Below are 18,543 nucleotides of genomic sequence, written 5' to 3'. Positions count from 1 at the left end.
TATGGAAGCAGTAACCCCAGAGTAACGTATCAACTCTGTGGTACTACACTGACAGTGGTAGAGAATGAAAAAGACCTGGGGGTAATTGTGCATGCAGATACGAGGTTTTCTGAGCAGTGCAGACGGTCTGCAAGAGTAACTCATGGTGTCTTGTCAATGATATACAGGAATGTTTCTAGCAGGGATAAGGAGGTGATTATCCTCTTGTATAAGGCAATGGTCAGGCCACACCTAGAGTTCTGTATACAGGTCTGGAGGCCTCATTTCATTAAGGATGTTGAGCTGCTGGAACGCGTACAGAGAAGGGCAACAAGGTTAGTGAATGGAACAAAGGGTTGCTCTTACGAAGAAAGGTTTAAGATTTGCAAATTACAGTGTCTGGAGACTAGGTCCTGCGAGGTGATCTGAGGTCCTGCGAGGTGATCTGTTTGAGGTGTATAAAGTCTTGAATGATTTGAGCATGCTCAATGCTGATGCAATTCTTCCTCTTGCTCAGAATAATCACCTGAAAGGGCATAAATTCGAATTGAGGAAAGACAGTTGCAGGATAGATGTGCGGAAGTTTGCCTTTAGCCAGTGAGTGGTTGATTGATGGAACAGACTTTCATCCTTTGTTGTGGAAGTTGATAGCCTAAATAAATTTAAGGCTGAGCTGGACAGGTATTTGGAACAAACAGAGGGGTGAAATGGGAGCGTTTTTTTTTTTTTTTTTTTTTTTGGCCGATGCTGCATAAGCTTGCTTTCTTTCTTGCATCATATGCCTACTAACGCTAATGCTAATTTTACCAACTGTGCTGACCCACGAGGGCCATGGCTCTTTGGTAAAGCCTCTTATGGTTATGGAAATGACATGCAACAGCTGGAAATATTGCTTCTTTCAATTGGTTGAATATTGTAGCTATTTCCTCAACGGCTCTGATTGAAATAGTAGGCTTACAACAAACTATCCAGTCAATGAGTCACCTGTTAGCTGCACTGACAGTTAGTGCATTAGCGTTTTTTGTTGTGGTAAGTTTCTGAATGATCTCACCAAATGTATTATTCGAAGACCGTGAGGCGTCAGCATAATTTTTCTGTAAATTATGTATGTATTCTATGGTCGATTTATCTGTTTGCTTGCTTAAACACTCGAGTTTTCGAAAAATGTTTACAGGATTCCAACCCAGGCCGGTGTGAGAGTATGATTCTTGTGATTGCTAATTGTAATCCGCTGGGAAAATCGATGGTGCTAGCGATAAACATAAAATTCAGATGTTCCAAAAATAGGCTGTTTTTACCAGGTTACCTGATTTTTAAAGGTGTCAGACAGAGATTGTTTGGTTTCGTAAATGAAAAATATTTCCTTTTTTGTTTATTTGTATTTAAATATGCAATTGAATTCACATATTTGTTCCTTAACTTTCGAGAACCAGTGTAGTTTAAAATTAATTCTTACTTCCTTATGGGAAAAGGAACACTTAGTTTACGTTATATACAGTAAATTCTCCAAAATATTTGGACACTAGTTTTTTCCTGTCAGATAGCTGAATATTCCAGAAACTGATGAACATTGGATCCACATTTGGCCATAACAGCAGCCATGATCTTTCAAGAAATCTTTTCATTCAGTCTGGCCTGGCCAGTGGCGTTTTGTTCCACTCAATGTTAAATGAAGTTATCAGGTGCATAGCCAAAACCGGAGAAGGGGATGTCCCAAAGAGACGTTTCAATGGATTCAGTTCAAGACTTCATGCTCACCATTCCAATTCTGTAGCATCATTGTCCCCGGTTTCGCCTCCTATCTGAAAGCTGGTTTTGTGGTTTGGATCATTATCAAGGTAGGAAACAGTTGTGAAGGTTCTAGAAGCTTGCCACATCGCTAAAGTACTTTCTATTGTTCTGAATATCACAATCGGTGGCAGTACACCACTTCATATTGTTGGAATTATTTGAAAGTTATGGTAGGCTTCCAAGGCGTCATTCTACCATGGACATGACTCTGCAAGTCCCTTAGAAGGAAGGTGAAACTAATGGCCACATTTATCAATGATTGAATCGTCTCATTGTTTTGAAGAGAAGGATATCAGGGCGACCTAATCCTCTTTAGCGATTGAGCTTTTTCTCTTTCCTCCATAAGTATCTTTTGTTTACCAAATTTGCTCTTGAAGTGGCGGACCCAGGATTTTCTAAAAGGTGGTGGGGACTAAAGCTATTAAAGGGAAAACCTAAACAGCGTTCGGAGAATCATTAAGCTTTAATCATAATGTAGCAGTTAAAAATTCCATATTATTTTGATCATAAGGAGGCTTTAGCCTCTTTAGCCCCCTACCTGGGACAGCACTGATCTCTTACATGTACATGTCTTTCTACCCTTTCACAGTAAAACTCAATAAACTACAATTTCACCTTTAGCAGCTGTTGTTAATATCCCTTCTGTTCTTTGAAATTTTATTACTGATCCTATCCAACTACTACTGTTCACTTGGTCAACGGGCCTACTCTATCAGTGTTAGATTTTATTTTTGAGAAATCAGTGTAGACTTTCGATAATTACAACAGTAATAGTTGAACAGCGTTTTGATATCGTAAAATTGCTCACCTGGTCAGTAACGCAACCTTTTTCTAAAGTGTCAACACGAGAATTTCCAGTGAGCTCGTCCTTTATTAAATCTTTAACAGCTTCATCAACCATAGGGTTTTTAACCCCGAAACATTTCTCCACAGGGAAATCATATATCCAAGTATCTTTGATTATTGGCATCCCAACCACTGAAATAAAATTTAAAACTATGCATATCAAATATTGACAAAATATTAAAGTTTGCAAAATAATTCGAAATTCGTTAGTAAAATCACCAAACTTTTTGAATTCAAAGTTTCACTTAACTTGGGATAAATATTTTAAAGGAAAGTTAACCTGTAAAGGATAATCTGCATCAATGCCGGTATAATCAACAAAGGGATATAGAAATAATCCTCCAGTGTGTGCTACTCCAATTCTTTCCAAAGGAGAAAAAGAATTGAAGGACTTAATGACATATGGGAACAGGACGATCAAAGCAGTAGAAATGCTGAAATTCTGGGAAAGTCTCCCAAGATCTTAATTCCTCATTTATGACCACTTCACCCGAGAATTACTCCGTCTACCCGTGCGTATTATGTCTATAAATTGCTTTTGGTTCTGGTAGGTTTGCCTGTTTTGTTGGACGAAAGACCCGAATGAATTTTTGGAGGGCTCTCATGGGTAGTACAGTTGGTAGGATCGCCGTCTTCCCCACGCCTGGCGGAAAAGACCTAAGTTCGACTCCCGTCGATGACAGGAGGAATTTTATAGGCCTTTTTCACAACGTGGATGAGTTAGTCGGTCTTAGGTGATGGTAGCATAGCTTTCCTCCCAGAAAGAAACTCAGGTGTTTTGTCCAGCAAGCAAAAAATCGACCTTCAGAACACACGCAGATTACAGACAGTATACACGAAGCAATATGGCCTTAGTCGCTGATGATCCTAAAACCCTGCTTCAACAACAATAACAAATTTCCGGAGGAGGAGAACTTGCTCTCCTCGCCTGAGACCGACTAACTTAGCCACGGAACGAAAAAAGTGCACCACTTAATCTATGTTGGAATTCTTTGAAGTTATGGGGTTTCCGAGGCATAATTCTACCATGGATCCATGGTAAAAGTTCCTCGCATAATTTACGGAATTCGAACTCGGGCCTTTTCCACCCGGAATGGGCGAGGAGGTAAATTATAACCACTGCAACAATGGGCAACGTTTATTTAAAAAATTAGACCTATTATATAAGTATGAGTTTTCACTGAACTTTTGAAATAATCTTTTTCAGTTTGTGCTGTATAGTTGAGTGTGAAGTACTCTGGGTGTCGTTTAGGATTTTAACAAAGGAAACTAAGGTCAAGGAGGATCAGTATAGCGTGTCTTTAAATGCTTGTATTTTTGGTTGGTTTAACTTTTTTTCAGGTTGAATGGAGAGCTCCTAGAAACAAAACCATACAGCGCTGTTTCGAGACCGACAAACTTGGTCACTACTTCTCAACTTACTTCGGAGCTGGCCAATTCACGATTTTTTCATATAGTGTGGTAAAGCAGCTGCTCATCCTTCAGAAATGTCCGAAATGCAAAGAATATCGTTAGGTTTCGTAAACAGAACGGTTCAAAATATTTTAAAGTATGATATAAGTTATAAGCTAAAACCATTCAAATTTCAAATCTCGAAGTAAGCCACAAAGTACGAGATATACTAATAACATTAGAACGCCAAAGATTAACCAGGGTATTAAACAAACACTATTGCTAGGTCTATGAAAATTTTCCCTACTTCCCAGATGGCCGTTTCGGGTGATTGGAACCTCATCAGTGGGCATTTGAAAAAATGAATCCAACTGATCCCAAACTGAATTTATATTGTAGCGTGAAGAACCATCGAAAGGGGAACCTGTCGAATTCATTGAAAGTATATGAAGGGAGGGGGACTTACCTGCTCTCTCTTTCCATATAATGCCATCACCTGTCTCAGTTTGAGGGAAGATTCCACAGTCCATTACGCATCACAGTTCTAACATGGTTTATTTATTTATTACGTAAACTCTCTTTACTTTTTGGTTATAATCAAACTAGTATTGCAAACTGCGTTCCCTATGCATTCATTTTGAGAATCGCAAGAAGTTATTGCCTTACCTTGTACTTTATGACCTTGGGATGTATTGGTCTTGTCTTCCATCGTGACAAGGCAGGTAAATAGTCCATAATCTATTAACTGGACGTTGGTTATGGTGATTTGCCCCCTCTGGTTCAATGAATACCTTGACAGTGGCTCGTGGTTCTCATGTACCCATTCATAAATATCAACTCCTCTCTTTGGAGTCTCCAGGCATTGTATCTTGTTGGTTGTGTTCATAAAAAGGGTGTGTTCCATGAATGGAGCTACAGGAGAAAATAAAGAGAAAACATAAGAGAAAAGTCAGTTTAAAAAGATTTTATTCTTTTCCTTACTAAATTTTTCGAGAATAAAGTTAATAGAAAGTTTTTCTTAACTCCTGCTGCAACGATGACAATACTAATCCTCTTTAGCATTGGACTCCAAGTGAGAGCTATTCAAAGGTGTTTCTTTTCTGATGATGTTAATCATAGGTTGCACCTAGAAAGTACGGATTTATCTGAAAACTTGCATGCATAACCGAGACGTATATGGACGTCAATAGTTAGCATGTCAAACTGATTGGCGCAGTAAAACATTTAATAATGTGTCTGCTGCTACTCTGACGTAGAATTCGAAGATGCTATAAAATCGTGCGTACGTTAGCAGGCAAACAAAACAGTGAGCCAGTTAGAGTGTGCAATGCCATCACAGGTAAAGATGGTTATGTACAGCTGACAGACTTTGAAAGGGGTCGAATCATTAAGTTGTTTAAAGTTGAATTTTGAACATGGCAAATCGTCATTCGTGTGGATCGCAATGCCCAAACAGTTAGGTACTCGAATATGTCGCCAGGAAGGTGCATATTCGAGTAACTAAAATAGACACAGGAAGGTACTCGAATATGTCGCCATTGCTATCGTGGTAAGAAGAACGTCAGAAGGGGAGGAATAATGGATCTTCCGACTAGCGACAGGAAACAGATCTGCCAAAACCCTCCTTATTTTCAATGTCATAGCCCCATCCGTGTCTGCGTCTTTTCCGGGAAATCCGATTGCAAAACAACCATGACAAGTGAGGCTGTTATTGTCGCTATCAGCTGTCACAGTCGTCTGCTTGAGTTGCCGTACCGTCGTAGTCAGCATCTGCAATGGTACGTGGAGAGAGTTCAGGGGTGAAGCTATAAATTATGTATCCTCCCTCCAGACTGCTGAAAGATCCCCATGTGATCTTAAACAACCATACTAAACTAGCGTTTACCCCCTGACTCTATGGGCCCCTCCCCGAGCGGTGTCTGTCCCATGGCTGTATGGTGATTTCGTTACGGTCGACAAGAATGGAATCATGTTGTCTTTGGTTACGAATGGCTTTTCTCTCTGGGATCAAGTAACAGCCATATATGCTTTTGGAGACATGCCAAAGACAAAGGTAATCCAACTGGTCTCATTATCATAGAGAATCACAGTACTGGTAATTAACGGTTACATAGCCGTTCACCTCTGGTCATTATAGTTGGCACGTTGATTGCAAGGCATTGTATTGAAATCAACGTAAAACAAGTGCTTCTGCTCTTTCTAGTCTCCATTACAAATTGCATTTTCCTGGAGGACAATCCTTCTCATATATTGCTCTCATATCCTGACGATTCGTACATGATGTGGACATACTCTCTATCTGTAGTCCACCAAACACATTCACCAATTCTACACGTTCATGAGATCTGTCGCCAATTGAACATATTGTGGTATTTAATGAAACATTCAGCTGACCCCTGACTCTCACACGCCTACCACTTTACTCAGCACAAGTGCAAGAAGCATGACTCAGTATTCAAGATGGCATTCGTCACCTTTTTGACGGATACCTCACAATGATTTTTCATCGCATTTTAGTTAAGTAAATACTGCTGGCTCTCGTGGATAGCACAATTACTTGGTATGATTACCATCCTCCCCACATCTGAGAGAAAAGACCTGAGTTCGAATCCCATCAATGAGTCGAGGAATTTTTTTGGGCCTTTTTCACATCGTGACTGAGTTAGTCGGTCTCAGGCGGTGGGTAGCATGATTTTTTTTTTTTAAACTCGGGTTTTTTGTCCAACAAACATGCACCACAGCACACTTTGCAATTTATTGACATATTATATACAGCGCCATGTCGTAAGTTGCTGATACGCTTAAAACTCTACAACAATCAGCCAAATGCTGCTAAAGTGATATACAAGCTGATCATTCCTTGTCAAGATATATATCTCTGACTCCATTTATTTTGAGTTCAGGGCATACATTCCTTTTAGGTCGACCAATTTCAATGACGAGAAGCATACATATTTCTGGAATTCAATAATAATTTGTTTACAGATCAAAAGTGTAACCTACTCTTCTCACTCTCGTCTTCCTCTTTCTTCTTTCCCAGTGACGAGAAAAACGACTTTATACGCTTAAAAATATTTCTTCTGTAAATCTTTGGTGACTCTTCTCTGTCTATGATGCTTCCATTTGAGCAATATTCAAATAGGGTCATCAAGAGCAGAAAATATAAGCAGCGCACCATGTTTTTCATTGACTAACAAGAAATGTTCTGTATTGTTGCAGCTTTAAGGTAATTGTTATGTATGTTAATCTAGATTTGTTAATAATACTCTGAAGATATCATTGTTGCTGTATGGGGAAAGAACCGTTAGAATGTATTTAGAAATGACACAGAGTTTTGATCAGGAAAGAAAAATAAACATTACAACGTCAATCTTTATCTTAAAAAATTAACTCTTTATACAATGGGAATATACCTTCGAGCAACTATTATCTTTTTAAAATTAAATTTGTGCTATTCTCCATCCCAAACGTTAACAAGTTATAGGTCGTTGTAGGGTTCAGGTGCATTGGTGACTTTGGCCATCTTGAGCAGCATATATTATGTTTGTATTGCATGTGTTCTGTAGTCGATTTGCCTGTTTGCTGATGAAAAACAGGAGTTTCTGGGAGGAAAAACCATACTGCCCTCTCCTGAGACGAACTACTCAGTCAGTTATGAAAAAAGGCTGTAAAAATTCCTCACGTCATTGATAGGATTCGAACTCAAGTCTTTTCCACCCGATGTTGGAAGGATGGCGGTTCTGGCAGCTATGCTACAAGCGAGAACACAATTTACGGTTATTACATATTGATACCTCATGGCCTTAACTTCCTTAACGTTACTTCTAAGCAATAATACAATACAATACAATATTTGTAAAAGAATAAGAGAAGTTTACCTCAGTATGATAAGCAGAACACTTCCTAATGGTACTCTCCAGAATTTAAAACGAAAACAAATAAAAAATCGAAAATCTTACATCACAGTAAGAAATAATTAAAAATCAATTGAACATAATTAAAAATCAATTAAAAATTAAGAAAAAAATTGCAAAACGATTTTCCTTCCTGAAGCTGCCAACGCTTTTCGACCCTATGTCGTGATCACAGGAATGAAAATTACGGAATAAGGGTGAGAATGAAACTTAAATACGGATTATTTGTCTTCACGCATGCGCGTAAAAGAACACGAATCGGAGATTAGATATGGCCGGCGAGCATTAACAGAATGCTCATGTAATTTAATTTCGAGTTTCTGCAATTAATAGTCTCTTATAATTACGTTGGACACTAAATATTTTGGCCTCGTTAAATAAAAAAGTATGTTTTTCATTAACGGCATGAAAGGCTAATTCTGACGCTGCTGAACGAGAAGAGGCCGCGTATTGATGAACACGAAAATTCAGAGGAAACCGCGTAGAACCTTGGTAAGACGAGTCGCAATCACTGCAAGAATAGGCCGAATATTGTATGTTCTGGCCTTGAATTTAGATAGCGATTTTGAAAGTTAATACTTAGTATACGTAGATCTTACCTTTCGTAACTTTCTGCTATTGTTATACGATACTACCTTTGAGGGGAATGGAATCATTTAGCGAATAATTTTGGGCAACTGAGATGAGCAGTAGTTGAATCGACTGATAACTGAAAAACTACATGGGGTTTGGAAGACTGCAAGTGCAAATGGACATCGTTGAGATCGTTGGTGCCACAGGAAGTAGTTATTGTGGTGACTCTGTTGTCAGGGACACGGGGAATATACTGTATTATGCAAAAAGGATAGGTGGAACAGGACCAGGGTATGTCAGCCAGGAGCGAAAGTTGATGACATTGTAAGGCAGATATCATCTTTTAAGGCCACAAAAGGTGATATTGTTGTACACGTTGGCACATGATCTTAAGAGTAAGAGATCTGCAGATTTACATAACAAGTACAGGTCAATGCTGAAAAAAGTTGCGGGTTAGGGTTAAATTTGAAAGACCTGCAATTCTGGCCAGACACGATAAGAGGGAGTATATGATGAGAGCCTTGTCAATCAATTCGGCCTTGGAGAGATTGTGCAAGGCTCACCGGGTAGAATATTTTTTCAGCGTGTTTTGTGCTTGCTAACAGGAGAGACTGCTTCTACAGGGATGGAATACACTTAAAGAGAAAGGGTGCAAGAATATTTGCTGATGCCATCGAGGCAATATTAGGTGTGTCGGATAACTGCTAGCTTGGGGAGATAAACAGACTAAAAGATTAACAGTGGCCGCAGGCAGAGGCAAAAGTGATTCTTGCACTGCTTCTGTTAGTATGAGCAGCAGCCCGGAAAGCAAGGCAATGGACATTTCCTGGGCTGCTGGGAATCATAATTGAACAAATAAATACATGGCCTGTGTTAGGGTAACTAAGAGTAGAAACAGGTGTATGTATAATTACAGTACACCTATGCTAGGAGTATAGTTAATAAATTTGATGAGCTTGACGTGCTAGTCAAGACAATCAAAGGCAGGTATTGTTGGGACATCAAAGACGTGGTGTCACAAAGACATAAGCAGTGCAGAATTGAAATTTGGGGAGTACAATGTGTACAGAAAGGATAGACAAGACAGGAAGGGAGAAGGGGTTATGCTGTTAGTTAAGAAACACACAAAATCTAACGAAGTGCATCCAGTTGACATTTGTGGACAGCACAATGTTGAGTCTGTCTGGTGTGACATAAACACTGGGAAAGGAAAAATGAGAGTAGGAGTGTGTTATAGGCCTAATGACTCTGATGAGTACAATGAAAAGTTGTGCAGAGAAATAGAGTGGGTCAGTAAATCAGAATGTCTTGTAATGGGGGATTTTAACTTTCCAGATATTAAATAGAACTTGTTGGTTGTTCACTCGCACGCTAGCAAAACTTTTGTAGATTTATCGGAGGATTGTTTTCTACAGCGACATGTTTTTTGGGGGGCAACCAGAGGGAGTAATACTCTTGATCTGATTATCAGCAGTGATTATTCATACATTAAGAATTTGCGGATAAGGGAACCACTAGGTGACAGTAATCACAGTGTACTGATCTGGGATTTCCTTAAAGTTGTAACTACCATCAAGGCTAAAGGGAAGGGCTTTTGCTTTCATTAAGATGACAACAGCGGTCTCAGACAGTTTTTAAATTCTGTCTGAGTATTTATATTAAACTGTCTGAGTTTTTAATATAAAAACTCAGACAGTTTTTAAATCCTTCAGGGACTTAATCTTGGAGGCTACTAGGCTTTTTATACCAACTAAGAAATACTGTTCAAGGTTGAGTCCTAAATGGATGTCAGATAATTAATGAGACTCGTGGCAGAGAAAAAAATTCATGGGATGCATACAAATTATCAAGCGACACAGAAGCCTACGCCAGATATAAGCTAGTCTGTAACCAAATCACACAGGAGGTTAGGCAGGTGAAGGCAGACCACAAGAAATCTTTGATAAAGAATGCATAGAAAAACAGCAAAGAGTTCGTTACTTATGTAAACTCTAGAAGGAAGGGGATTAATCAGATTGGTCAACTTAACGTAGATGGTTCGACTATTGATAATCCTGCTCAAGTAACTGCTAAACTGAATGAGTATTTTGCATCTACATTCACACACGAGGAGTGTTTCAAGGAGGGGAATGCCAGACGTTTATCAAACACTAACAGGGAACTACGTGATAACTGAGAGTAAAGTGGGGGAGAAATTGTTGAAGTTAAACTTAAAAAAGACAACTGGGGTGGATGGAATCCATCCAGTTATACTGAAGGAGGCAGTGAGGGAAGACAAATCCTTAGCCATAATTGTGAAAGCATTCTTAGATTCAGGGGAGGTCCCATGGACTGAAGATATGCAAATGTGTCCCCAATTCACAAAGGGGGTTGAAAGGGTGACACAAATAATTACAGACCTGTTAGTTTAACTTCTATTCTGGGGAAAACAATGGCGTCACTAGCTAAAGAGGTGATACAGGATCACCTAGACAATTCTGCAATAATAGTTCAGACACAGCATGAGTTTGTTAAGGGGAAGCCTTGCTGCCCAATTTTATTGGATACTACGATGTGGTCACAAAGGAACTGCATGAACAAAAATAATTCTGATATCATATAAGTATATGATATCATATAAGCATATAAGGATTTCAGGAAAGCTTTTGATACTGTTGCACATCGAAGACTGCTGTACAAATTGGAGCGGGTGGAATTAAGAGCAAGTTGCTGCTATGGATAAAGGGATGGTCGAGGGGGGAGATATCAGAGAGTGGTAATATATGGGCACTGCTCTATGTGGACTAATGTTATTAGGGGAGTCCCCAGGGTTTGGTCAGCAACGATGTTTAGGTACGATGTGGCATTCAGACATTAATCTGTGGGTATCAATAGACCCAATGTGTGCCAGAAAACATTCCCCACACCATAATACTGCCCTCCCACCTTGCACAGTAGTCGTCAGACATGACGGGTCTATAGATTCATGTTATTTTCGCCAAATTCTCATCCTTCCATCAACATGATGCACCAGGAACTTGGACTCGTCAGACCAAGCAACTGTTTTCCAATCCTCGATAGTCCAGTGCTGGTGTTGCTGTGCCCACAGGAGGCTTGCTGTCTTGTTCTTCCTTGATAACAAAGGTACGCGATGTGGCCGTCGGCTGTTGTGCCCATTCGCGACAAAGTGCGACTAGTGGTCCGTTGCGATATTTTGTTCTGCGCACCAAGGTTGTATTCTGACGTGATGTGCGATATTGTGGCCCGTCTGTTTGCTTGCATAATTCTAGCCATCCTCCTCTGAGCTCTCTCATCAACAAGCGATTTTCTTCTACAGGAGTGCCGTTGAGAGGATGTTTTCTGTTCGTTGCACCATTCTTGATACACCCTTGAAAGTGTGGTGCGGAAATGTTCAGGAGAACTGTCATTTCAGAGATGCTTTGTCCAGTACGTCTTGCACCTACTACCATGCCACGTTCGAAGTCCGTTAGATCACTCCTTTTCCCCATTCTTGCTACGGTTTGTGCACTTAACTGATACTAGAAAGGTTGTTCTGCTGTATTTATATCCACAACTGTGGTCATGTGATTTGCAACGTTGTGGGACAAACCATTTGTGTGCACAGCAAGGGTGTAACGAATAAAGTGGCAGCACAGTGTAGGATTTTGAGAATTCTACTAGAAAATTCATTTTAAACTGACGTTATTATCATTATGTCATATCAGCCATATGGTGCAAGGAGGCTTGAGGCTTATGCTGCACCAGCCAAAAAAAATTTCTGAATTACCCTGAAAGAGACAGAGAGAGAGAGAGAGAAAGAGAGTCAGAAGTAGAAGTTAATCACCAAGAAAGAAAAGAATACTGAAGAATGATGATATCCAGATCAGGACCCTGAGTGTGCCAAGCCCATACTCACCAGATGTGATCCTGGGGTAAATTATGTTTAATAAGAAGTTTTCGATTTGTGTTTTAGATAGGCAATAAAATATTTTTTTCCAAAATTAGCTTCTAAAACCTAGGCGCGTCTTATAGTCAGGAAAATAAGTTAAGTAATGTACGCAGTTATTTAATTGGTAAGCCTTTTGTCATCTAGCATTGTTTCATTATTTTCTTTAAGAAATATTACAGGAAATAAGTTTATTTATGTGCAGTAAGCAAAACAGGCCCCACATTAATGTATATATGATCTCATCACTTATTTATAAAATAGCTTTTTCGAATGTCAACAGAAAAATTAATGGTAGGTAGATGTAAACTGTTGTCCGTTTGCTTAGCTGAATCGATATAACTGTGTGTATTTATGTAAACAGGCAAGTAAATTTGTTTTGTAAATAATTTATTTGTGTATTTTGCCTTCTCTGAAAAGAAAAATAACTGAAAGGTTGCTAATTTTTGCAACCGAAGTATTCAAAGTTACAAAATAAACGCAAATAGAAATTATAATTATTTTTTCCCTTTCATCTATAGTAGATTATGGAAGGCTCTTATAACTCACAGGCGTCTAGATAAAATCAAAAAGATTGAAGAATTGAAAGTAAATTCAAATGAAATTAGGAAAATTATTCAATCAATTTATTAATACATTCATAAATTAATTTTAAAGATACACTCATGAGCCATAACACTATGACCACCTACTTGGACATGGACATCTGTTTCTGTATTTCATTTGTTGTTATCGGATTTTAGGAGCATCGGCTACTTAGGCCATGTTGCTCTTGTATATTGTCTGTGAATTGCGTGTGTTCTCAGGTAGATTTTCTTTTGCCGGAAGAAAAAACCAGGCTTCACTAGCCTGAGACCAACTAACTCAGCCACGTTGTGAAAAAGACCTATAAAAACTCCTGCCGTCATCGAGGGGATTTGAACTTGGTGTGGGGAGTACTTCTGTATGGAGGACTCCTAGAACATCAGTTCGACTCCGCCTCGTATCTATGTGAAGAACATTGCCGCTCTAAAAGGGAAAGATGTGTGAGTGGTGTTGGTTTGTGTTTATTGTGTATGTTCCGACCACTTGGCTACCCAGAAGCATCAATCGCCTGGAATGATGATTCTGGGTACTTGTCCACACCACGGGAAGTTGGGCCAGTTCCAGTAAAGCTCGTATTTTCTTAATTCGAGACCCTGACTCATCTGATACTACCAAAAGGTGGGCCAGATTCCTCTGGAAGCCCACTCCAGAGGAGGAGGACAAAAAAAATCTGTTGTCCGAATCCGTAAGAATAGATCTCTGTATCGATTGTAATTTATTTGCATGTCCAACAGTTCCTACCCTATGAAACCATGCTTCAGCTGAATAGTATATATCATTGGGGGAATACTCTTTTGTTATATAACAAAAGAAACTTTTTAGATAATCCCCAGTCTGAACGCAATAATCTGATTATTGCTCCTGAAAACCCTTTGACTTTTTCTCCATGTGAGGGTGTGTTCAATGAGGATGAGGGAATCTGGTGATGTCCATGAAAACATCTGGCAAACCGTGATACCTCTGCCTCTGACTTGTTTTTGTCCAACCGTGCATTCTCGTTCCAGCTTTTCACCTGCTCGCCGTCGAATATGCACCCTTCCATTTGCAAGATGGAGCTGGAACATTGATTCATCCGACCAGGCGACTCTTTTCGAGTGGTCCAATGTCCAGGAACGGTGCTCCCGTGCCCATTGCAGGCAGAAGTATCAATGACAGTCGGCAACACGGTCACATGAAAAGGTCACCTATTCCATAGGCTTTTTCGTAAGATCGCCCGCTGGCTGGTGCACCCGGCTGCACTCCCTCGTTGTAGTCTGTCGTTAAGTGAGAGATCAGCACGTGCCAACCTTTGTTCACTTCGACTATCAACCAGTGATGGTCTCCCCATCCTGGCACTTGGGGTTGTTGTGTGTGTGTCTCTTCAGACCATTGCAGCCATAACTTCACTACAGCGACCCTCGACAAGACGACAATGCCTGCAGTTTCTGAGATGCTGACCTCAGCCTTCTTAGGGCCGCAAGCCATTTCTGGTTCAAACTCCGTCGGGTCATTCCTTTTCCCCACTGCGCGGCCTTCTTACTGTTGAACTGACATGCACTAACCGTGCCATCACTGTATATGCTGCGACAATCGTGGCGTCACTCCTATGTGTTGTGGGATGCTTTCGCTTGTGGAGACTGGTGCGGTCAGCGTCTACATGTAAATATGAATGTATTTATGAATATCTTTATTAATACATTGTAAATAGTGTCAAAAGCATAATATTCTGTAAAGAATCTGACACTGATTCTATTGTTGGCTCTGGGGGATGAGCCCGAACTTCGATGTGGGCTCCGTCCCCAAAGGCTATTGTCCACCAGCCAATGTAAAACCCCTGGCATTACTGCTGCAAAGGATGTATTGTATATACCACGTTTGTATGTAATAAAGATTACATATATATATATATTATTGCGACTGGAAAAATGCATGATTATTTTATAGATCATAAACTGTATATGGTTTATATACATTCTAGTAAATCTTTTTGGTCGATCCTCTAGAGAATTAAAGAATAAAAGTGTAGAAGGGCAGAACAAGCTCCAGCCATCCTTTCTAGACAACAGCATGTGCTAAAATCTTAAGCTCACTTAAAGAAATCTTGTCTCTAGATAGTTTGGAAATCGAAATACTATGGGCTTCTGGAAAACTGCCAGTTATACCTTCTTGAAAACATAGGTGGTAGTTGCCAACGTGTCTTAGTTATCAGTTATTTCAGTTATTTAAAATGTTATTGCCACCGTGAACTTAATTATTTCAAAGCTGGTACGAACTCCACTGCACGAGCAAATGTCTGGAGCAGTATAGTCCATGTGGATATGTTTGACATATTAACAACATGTAGTTTTAATTTTAAATACTTTTTATCAATGTGATAACAATTACATGTCTTAATGGATAAAGCCTGGATGATCTTAAAATTCCTTGAATGTATGGCAAGAAAAATATGATCCCTTATGAGGTGTTCCATGCTGTTACTCCCCAAAGTAGTCCTTTTGGAATATTATATAGTAAATTCACCGATTCTGCTACTGTTAGAAGCATGTGATCTTCTTTACAGAGCCCTGTGGTTCTTTTTATCTAAAATGTCGTGAAATCTCTTCCATTTAAGAGTAAAGTTTAATCAGTAGGCAAGAAGAAATCACCGAGAGGCATATCTGAAGAATGCAAAGGGCGGGAAGAGACCAAAACCATAGTATTCTTGGCTACAAATTAAATTATCATACATTTGGATAAACATGGGCAGTTGCCCTCGTGGGATGCACAGTTGGTAGAATCGCCGTGCTCCCCACACCAGGTGGAAAAGACCTGAGTTAGAGTCCTGTCGATGACGTAAAGAATTTTTATGGGCCTTTTCACAACATGGTTGAGTTTTTATTATTAGCCATATGGTGCAAGGAAGCCTGAGGCTTATGCTGCACCAGCCAAAAAAAAAAAAAAAAAATTTCTGAATTACCCCAAGAGGGGGAGAGAGTGAGTCACCTAGAAAAAGAATGATATCCAGCTCGGGACCTGGGTGTGCCAAGCCCATACTCACCAAATGTGAGTCCCTGGGGTTAGTCGATCTCAGGGGAGGGTCGAATAGATTTTTCTCCCTCAAACGCGGGTTTTTCGTCCAGCAAACAAAAAATCTACCACAGAACGCACGCAATTCACAGACAGTATACGCGGAGCAATATGGTCTTAGTCGCTGATGCTCCTTAAACCGTACTACAATAACAACAACGTGGGCAGTTATGGTGTTTTGATACAGTAACTAATGTCTAGCATCTAATTTCTCTGACATTTCCATAACGGATCTTTCAGTACCTACCATATAATTTCCTTTATAAATGCTGATTAAGTTTGGATCAGTATAAGTAATCCTTGATGCTCTATACCATCGTAGTAGAAAAAACCCGATCAACTTGCTCTTGACATTCTTCTGAACCTGCTCATGCCAGCTCGAATCTACAACGATTGAATCTCATATTCTTGTAGTTCTATACAATAATGCTAATGCTATTTTGTGTTAGGTTTTAACGTCCGCCGTGTGAGGACGCTGTTGTCCCTCCAATGACGGTGACAGCGCTTGAGCTTAGGCTCCTTAGATATTATTATTAGTAGTAGTAGTAGTAGCCATATGGTACAAGGAAGCCTGAGACTTATAATCCACCAGCCAAAAAAAATTTTTAGAACTACCTCGAGAGAGAGAGAAATAGTGAAATAAAAAGGAATCACCAAGGAAGAGAAGGATGATGATATCCAGCTCAGGACCCTGAGTGTGCTATGACTACATTTGTCCACATAGTCAGCCGAAATGCAACTAATATTGTTTTTAATCGGATAACATCATAGAGTAGGGCGACAGCATGGAAAACAGCTAGCTAACAATCTGGGAAATTTTGATCACACCTAACAACTGGTACGGCAATCAATATAGGACCCAATTTATAAATTATTTTATATGTATTCACTGTCTGTTATTTGAACGGATGCGCAAATTAATGCCATATTTGTTTTAATTTGTAATATGAAACAGCAGGGATTACCTTTATTTTAGATGTAGGAAGCTTCTTTTCCAACCAATTCTCCTAGTCCAACGCGCTAATAATTCTTTGGGAAGGCGATATCAATTTTACAAAACACGTGGGACATCTTCCCCACTGTCAGAACCGTAGTGTTCAGACCCCTCGGTTTCAACATTGAGCGCTCAAGCCTTCTGTCTTCAAACACCATACCTCTGGCAGCAAGGAAACCATTACGTGGATTGACATAAATTTAAATTTTGAAGGTCTAAACCGCTTAATAAATATGGACCGATTATTTTCTTCGGTCCTGTAGCTTGACATTAGAGTTAAATTTAGGGGTCTGAAAAGTTTAATGGATATGGGGGATTATTCTGTACATTCCTCCCCCATATCCATTAAACTTTTTAGACCCCTAAATTTAAATAAATAAATATTCTGTTTATACTCCGGCACGACAACCAAGCCAGTAGAGTTTACAATAAATCGTCAATACAAATATTTATCGTATTTAGTAGTCACGGGCTTGAACCCCGGTCCACTCAAAGAACGCGTGCTATGCACTCTCGCTCCTGACCACTCGGCTACGTCAGGCCTGAAACTCTAATGTCAAGCTGCAGGACCGAAGAAAATAATCGGTCCATATTTATTAAGCGGTTTAGACCTTCAAAATTTAAATTTATGTCAATCCACGTAATGGTTTCCTTGCTGCCAGAGGTATGGTGTTTGAAGACGGAAGTCTTGAGCGCTCAATGTTGAGACCGAGGGTTCTGAACACTACAGTTCTGACAGTGGAGAAGATGTCTCACATGTTTTGTAAAATTGATATCGCCTTCCCAAAGAATTATTAGCGCGTTGGACTAGGAGAGTTGGTTGGAAAAGAAGCTTCCTATATCTAAAATAAAGGTAATCCGTGTTATTATTATTATTATTATTATTATTACTAGCCATATAGTGCAAGGAAGCCTGAGGCTTATGCTGTACCAGCTAAAAAAAATAATTCCAAGTTACCCTGAGAGAGAGAGAGAGAAAGAGAGAGAGAGAGAGAGAGAGAGAAGTACAAGGGAATCACCAAGAAAGAGAAGAATGATGATATCCAGCTCAGGACCCTGGGTATGAGCCCCTGGGGTTGATTTTGTTTCATAATATAATAGAATATAGGAATTATCGAGCACTTAATAGCTCTTTATTATCAAATTTAATTTGTAAATATTCTTGTAAATATTTACAACTATTTTTAACTTTGAATAAACATTCTCATTCGAAACAATGCAGTGAAAAATAATTTGAAAATAATTACAAGAAGTTACTATAACATGTGTTCAAAAAACATAAAAAAGGCCACCATAGCTCGGTGTTCAAGAGCAATGGTACAAAAGTACACGCACTAGAATCACTGAGGTTCACGCCCACTTGACCTACTAAATACGGTGACGTTCTTGTATTCTCTCTCATCTAACATTATGTGATCGTCCGGAGTATAAACAGAAAATTAAGTTATTTATAAATAATTATATAAAATAAGGAATTTAAAGCAAAAAACATTCAAATA

Source organism: Mastigoproctus giganteus, chromosome 11 (genome assembly GCF_048544385.1).
Source record: "Mastigoproctus giganteus isolate SK-2022 chromosome 11, ASM4854438v1, whole genome shotgun sequence".
Lineage (NCBI taxonomy): Eukaryota > Metazoa > Arthropoda > Arachnida > Uropygi > Thelyphonidae > Mastigoproctus > Mastigoproctus giganteus.
Note: the sequence above shows the minus strand (reverse complement) of the source record.